General features: G+C 50.6%; 1 pseudogene; it reads right to left on the bottom strand.

Moving 5' to 3' along the window:
- Positions 1-321, bottom strand: part of LOC102865641 — a 23,445-nt pseudogene extending 23,124 nt beyond the window's left edge.
- Between the last annotated feature and the right edge of the window lie 6,647 nt (positions 322-6,968).

The following is a 6,968-nucleotide window of genomic DNA, read 5'->3' as shown; positions in this document are numbered from 1 at the left end:
ATGCTGCCACTGTTAAGGTTATCAGACTCACAGTGACTTTCAGCAATCCATTGTATAGGTAATCATCTTCTTTGGCCTGTCCAAGGAAACCCAAACCTGCAGATGGAGGGCATGCATCCCATCCCCCACCTCCTATGCAGGCAGCCAGCGGGGCGCGTGCCCCACCCCAGAGCGGGTGGCCAGTGGGGGGGTGCGCGGCCCCCCACAGCGCAGGCAGCCATTGGGGGTGCGCCCCCCCACCCCGCCGCAAGGGTGCTCGGCAGTGCGCTGCCCCTCTTGTGCAGGCAGCTGGCGGGTGCCCGCTTCCCCCGCTGCTGTCATCCTGGCTCCAAGAATTCTCTCCAGAACAAGTCCACCTTGTGGCAGTGTGGTGGCTTCACTGTACCAGTCTTGAGGAGGGCCGGTGCCCAGCATCCATCCTGGGTGAGGGAATCCATTCATTCTGGCTGTGGAAGCCTCATGGAGCTGCAGCGGCTGTGCAGCAGCGCGGGCTCTGCGGGAGGGGGTTGGGAGCCATGAGACTCACCCATTCCTCCTTGGGAATCCTTGAATTCCTGTTGTTGAGCCTCGATCTTCACTGAGGGCCAGTCATCAACTGTTTAAGTGTTCAATTATCAATAAGCTGAAGTCTGTAGGAGGCCATAATGGCCCTGCTTTAAGTGGTTCGCTGCTCCCACAGCTCACCATGCTGTCTCTGCCTCCGCCGCCATCTTGGATCCCTGAAAAGTTGTTTTTTAAGCAAAGCAGTTACTGTGAAATTTGGGCAAATTTGAAATTGGACCTTGAGTCCTTTCTGTCCTCCATAATAGCAGGAAGATCTTGGATTTACAATAATAAAGTCTTGAGAGGATGTGGGTTTGGAAAGTACTGGTTAAATAAGGTTTTCAGGTAAAGGGTCCAGGGGCCCACATTGTTGTTGTTGTTATGTGCCATTGAGTTACCTGTAACTCATAGCAACACTATGTACAGCAGCTCTGAAGCTTACTCCTTCCTGAACCAGTCTCACTGACACACCTACTCCATTGCCCCAGCTACTGTATCAATCCATCTCATCTGAGGTCTCTCCTGTTCTGTCCCTCCACCCTTCTAAGCATAATGTCCTTCTCCAAGGACTTATCCCTCCTGGCCACATGTCCGAAATATATGAGATGGAACTCCTCCAATGAACAACTTGGCTTCACCCTCTCATGGATAGACTTGTTTGTTCTTTTGGCAGTCCATGGTATGTTCTAGCACCACAACTCAAAGGCACCAATTCTTCTGTCATGCTTACTTATTGTCCAGTTCTCTGATGTATAGCAAGTAATTGCGAAGACCATGGCCTGGATCAGGCACACTTTAGTCTCTAGACTGACATCATTGCTTTTCAGTACTCTGGAGAGTTTCCCAACAGCAGATTTGCCCAATGCAGTTTGGTTTTGATTACCTGATTGCTGGTGTCAAGACTGTTAATTGTGGAGCTGTAACTGTTAACAATCTCACTCTCTTCTCCATCTGCCATGGTGCTGCTCATTGGCCTAGAGGTGAGACTCTGTCTTCTTTGTGTTGAGCTTCCATCCATATTGAAGACTGCAGCCACTGGCCATGGTCATTTCTGGTTAACAGGACTTGGCCTCATTGCCATTGTCCAGAGTATCCCACTGCTGCCCAGTTGTCCCAGACATGACGACAGGGGTGGGGTCAGCTGTCCATCTCCCAGAGGAAGCGACTTCTCTTGGCAGCTGGGACTTGCTTTCTGTGGTGGGTGTACCTGGGATGCAGAGTGCAGAGTACGTGGAGCAAGGTGGAAATGACGGGCTGCCATGTTCAGACAGATGTGATGCACCAGAGCGTGTATGACTACATCCACGTGGACGACCGCCAGGACTTCCGCCGGCAGCTGCACTGGGCCATGGACCCTCCCCCAGCCACTCCAGGGCAGCCTGGGCTCCCAGAGGCAGGTGGGTCCTGGGGTGCTGGGGGGTGGGTCTGGAGGACTCATGGAAACGTGGGCTACATCAGGCCACATGCCAGGCTGCACATGTCACTGTCTCTGGCACACACCACGTACAGCAAGGCTACCCCCACCCGCTCTCCAACGCCTGCTGGCCTCTTGACACCCCAGCAGCCTGCCCCAGTGCCCTTTGCCCCAGAGTGTCTGTGCTGGTCTACTCTGTGCTGTAGACTAGTTCTACCCCAGAGTGTCTGCTCTGTGCTATAGACTATCTCACCAAAATTTCCAGGGTTGTCCGCATCTCTCCAACTTCTCTCGAGATGTACATCTTCCAGAAGTTTCTCTGATTCACTGTGATTTACTTGAAAAGAGATTCTGTCAGGGATGTTTGCTGCTTTGTATGAGCACCCCCCACTCCAGTCCTCATCCCTTACCCAGCCTCTCCGCTTTGTATGAAGACCCCTCTCCTGTCCAACCTCCCACCCAGGTTTTCCCCTTTGTATGAGAACCCTCTTCTGTCCCATCCTCCATTCAGCCTGCCCCCTGTGTATGAGGACCCCCCTCCAACCGCTCCCTTACACAGCCTCTTCCTTTCGGATAAGAATCCCCTCTGTCCCTCATCCCCACCTTGCCTCTGCCCAGGCCAGCAGGTCTTGTTCTCTTCAGTTGGTGTATCAAAGAAGGTGCTACCCCTGAAAGATAAGCGACCGGGGACCCAGCAACCTCACGGCAGTGTCCAGTGGCCACATCCGTGGCCAGCACTGCTTCCTGGCTCTTCTGTCCATTTCCAGAGGTCCAAACATTCTGGGAAAGGTTTCAATGCAGCTCATGCAGCAGCAGATTCCTTTAGAAATAGGGAGGTGATTGAAAGGCCAACCATGGGGACCTTCTGCCATGACACCAAACGCAGGTCCTGAAAGTGGTGACAGTGGCAAGGCCGCCTTGTCTTGGAGCCGAGTGGGACAGCAGGGGTCTGGGCACAGGTACACGTGGGCTCCCGAGACCTGTGACCCACTCGTGCCCTGTGCTCATCAGCACGTGTGCTCTCTCCCTTGGCTGCCACCCCGCCCTGCATGTGGTGCATGTGCAGGAGATGACGCCATCCTGCGGACGCTGCTCCATGCCCAGGATGAGGGTGAGGGTCTGCCCGCGGAGTTCTCAGCCTTCCTGACCCGCTGCTTTGTGTGCCGCATCCGCTGCCTGCTGGACAGCACCTCAGGCTTCCTGGTAAGTGAGAGTCCCACTCTGCTGGGAACATGCCCATCGGCGGAGAGAGAAAAGAGAAGGGCTAGGCCATGTGTTTGTTGCTGGATTCGCCTGCTACACAAGGGCTGCTGACCACTGCAGACCCTTGATGGCTGGAGGCCCCCATGGAGGAGCTAAGAAGCTTGGCCTAGCTTCCTCTAGGGTTACTTATCAGCACACAAGAAGTGGGTGCCCTAAAGAGCAGGAATTTATGGTCTCTCATTCTGAGCTGGGCACGTGAGGTCAGAAGTCAGCTGTGGATTCGTACGTGAAAACTGGCAGGCCTCTCTCCAGGCTGCAGCCGGCTCTAACTGGCCCTTCGTTCTTTGCTCTTGTCATGTAGCATTGTCGGCCTTGTGTCTCTGCCCAGGGCTGTCTTCCTTTCTCATGAGGGCACCACTTATACCAGATTAGAATACACCTTGACCTGCCACTATCTGATCCCAAACAAGCCCATGTTTATAGGTGAATGGTCATGTTCCTATTGCCAGAAGTATGGTTTTTAGGAAGGATGGATAGATAGATAGATAGATAGATAGATAGATAGATAGATAGATAGATAGATAGATAGATGGAGAGATGAGTGTGTGGATGAATGCATGGATGAAGAGATGGATGGATGGATGGATGGATGGATGGATGGATGGATGGACAGACGAATGAAGAGATGGACGGGGTAGATGGATGGGTGGGTGAGTAGATTGATGGATGAGTGGTTTTATGGATGAGTGGATGGGCAAATGAATGAGGAGATGGATGGAGAGGTGGATGGATGGATGGATGGATGGATGGATGGATGGATGGACAGATGAATGAGGAGATGGCTGCGGGGATGGATGGCTGGAGAGATGGGTGTGAATGGGTGGATGGAGAGATGGATAGATGGATGGATGGATGGATGGATGGATGGAGAGATAGGTGGGTGGGTGGATGGATGGATGGACGGTTGATGGATGGATGGAGAGATGGGTGTAGAAGGGTGGATGGATAAATGGATGGATGGAGAGATATGTGGATGGGTGGATGGAGAGATGGATGGATGGGTGGATGATGGATGGATGGAGAGATAGGTGGATGGATGGATGGGTAGATGGATTGATGGATGGATGGACAGATGAAGAGATAGAAGAATATATGAAAGAAGTGCAGAAGGACATAAGGATGAAGGTTAGGGAAAGGACAGAGGATGGATAAATGGATGATGAGTGGGAGAAGAAGCAGAACGGATGGCTGCACAGGATTACTAGGGCTGTGCTGTGGGGTGTTTCTTCCCTTACGGACAAAGCACATCGAAGGAGTTGGTACCTAAGCAAACTTTAGGTCGCCCTCAGATAGCAGTAACTTGTTTGTTTGCTTGTTTGTGGGTGTCTTTTTATTTAGTTTTACTTTTTTGTTTTATACTGGTTTGCAGACAAAAATCCATACATTGTGTTCTTGTCTCAGGCACCTCAATAATGTTCAGGCTTTTTAGCCCATTAGTTATACCCTGTAGAGACACTGTTCCTGTTGTTCCTAAGTCCTATCACTGCGAGCATAGGGTAGAATAGCTAAGTGGAGTGGCATTGACAATGTCCTCAGAATCCAACAGTTCCTTCTAGGAGCAGGCAGAGGACTCGTGGGGGACTGGCCACAGCCAGCCGAATGTGCTTGGATGCATGCATGTGGTGGTCAGCACTATGTGCACTTGGTGAGCGCATGGGAAACCACGGCCTATGGACAGGAGGAGCCTGTGGTCCCAAGAGCTTCTCAGAGACCCTGGGATGGCCCTACTTGGAGGATGTGGCTAGGTGCTCTAGGGGTCTACTCTGAAGGAGGGGCAGGGTAAGAGTGTCCCCACTCACATCTTCATGGCTGCGTCCTTGGACCATGATGTTCATTTGCTTCTCTCTGCCTTTGAAACCAGACGATGCAGTTTCAAGGAAAACTGAAATTTTTGTTTGGCCAGAAGAAGAAGGCACCATCGGGGACGGCTCTGCCTCCCAGGCTCTCGCTGTTCTGCGTGGCTGTGCCCGTCCTGCTGCCCTCTGTGGCCGAGATAAGGATGAAGACTGCACTTCTGCGGACCAAGCCCAGGACAGATGGAACAGCCTCCATGGGCATCAAGTAAGGCCACCACTGGCACTGCCACGCTCCTAGCTGCTCATAGCCACCTGTGCAGTTTTCAGATAAACAAACACCTTCACACCTTAGTGTAACATTTGCCCCTGCCCTGTCCAACAGGTGGTAGGACCTCAGCATCCTCCACCAGCTCTGCCCTCATTTCAACAGGTGTCACCTGGCTGCCCCTCCTTCTATAGTGGACAGAATGTGGGATGCCATGGGCACCAGATGCAAGGCTGTATGACAGCTGGCTGGGTCCTGTGTGGATTATGAGGCAGGCTAGATGCAGGTACATGGGTGGACTGTTAGGGAGAATGGGCACAGGTGTGGACATGAGGCAGAGGCGTGGGGAACAGAGTGGACATGGGACACATAGTTGGGTTATGTGCACAGGGTGTACCTGGGGGGTAGGTAGGCATGAGTTGTAACACGGGGAAGATGTGTATGGGATGTGGGGCAGGCGGAGTGTACATGGAGCACATGGGTGGGTTATAAGGCAGGGTGAATGAGGGCACACTGGTGGTTGTGAGGCAGGCCTAGACAGCAGCTTTGCCCAGTGCCACATGTCTGATGTCCTGACCTCTGCTACCATGAACATTGGCTGTGGAGCCAACTTTAATTAAGTTGTTGATAACTTCAGTCTTTTCCTCCACGTGCCATGATGCTGCTCGTTTGGGTCAATGATGCGGATTTCTGTTTACTGGATGTTGAGAGGTAACCAAATCTTTCCGCCCCCTCCACTAGTTTATTTACAAAACTCGAATACAAATTCAAACAAATTCTTTTCATTTCCCTCACCCTCCCCACCCATCAAATTGATTAATGCCCCCCTTCCCCCTGCACATCCACATGCCTCTGCTTTCAGCCTCTCCCAACCCTCCTTGATTCTTATACTCATTCTACAATAATGGTTTTATACAATATTTATCCTTGCGGGACTGAGTTAGTTCACTCAGTATAATGCTCCCCAGTCCCTCCCAAGTTAGGTAATAATTTACAAAATGATTGCTCCATTGTGTGAATGTACCATAATTTCTAAATCCATTCGTTTGTGGTTGGACATTTGGGCTGTTTCCATGTTCTTGCGATAGTGAATAATGCTGCTATGAATATTGGTGTACAAATCTCAGTTTGTGCCTCAGTTCTCATATTCTCAGAGTATATTCCAAGTAGTGGAATAGCTGGGTCATATGGAATTTCTATGTTCAGCTTTTTGAGGAAATGCCACACTGCCTTCCAGAGTGGTTGCACCATTTTACAATCCCACCAACAATGTATTCGAGTTCCTTTCTTGCCACAACCTTTCCAACATCTATTATTTGCTGTCCTGTTAGATAAACTTTGCTACTCTTACTGGAGTGAGATGGTACCTCATTGTAGTTTTGATTTGCATCTCTCTCATTGACAGTGATTTGGAGCATTTCTTCATGTGCCTCTTTGCTATTCTGATATCTTCCTCTGTGAAAATTCTTTCCATGTCTTTTACCCATTTTGTAATTGGATTATCAGTCTTTCTCTTGTGGAGGCCCAGGAGTATTCTGTAAACTTTTGTTATAGGACTCTTGTCTGAGATGATATTACCAAATGTTTGTTCGCAGTCAGTAGGTTTTCTTTTCACCCTGTTGGGAAAAGTTTTTATGTGCACAGGAATTTAATCTTTAGAAGGTCCCATGCATCAATTTTATTCTCT

The sequence above is a fragment of the Elephantulus edwardii genome, unplaced genomic scaffold (genome assembly GCF_000299155.1).
Source record: "Elephantulus edwardii isolate Elephantulus edwardi_28Jun2011 unplaced genomic scaffold, EleEdw1.0 scaffold00274, whole genome shotgun sequence".
Taxonomy (NCBI): domain Eukaryota; kingdom Metazoa; phylum Chordata; class Mammalia; order Macroscelidea; family Macroscelididae; genus Elephantulus; species Elephantulus edwardii.
This window is presented reverse-complemented; position numbering and strand designations above follow the sequence as displayed.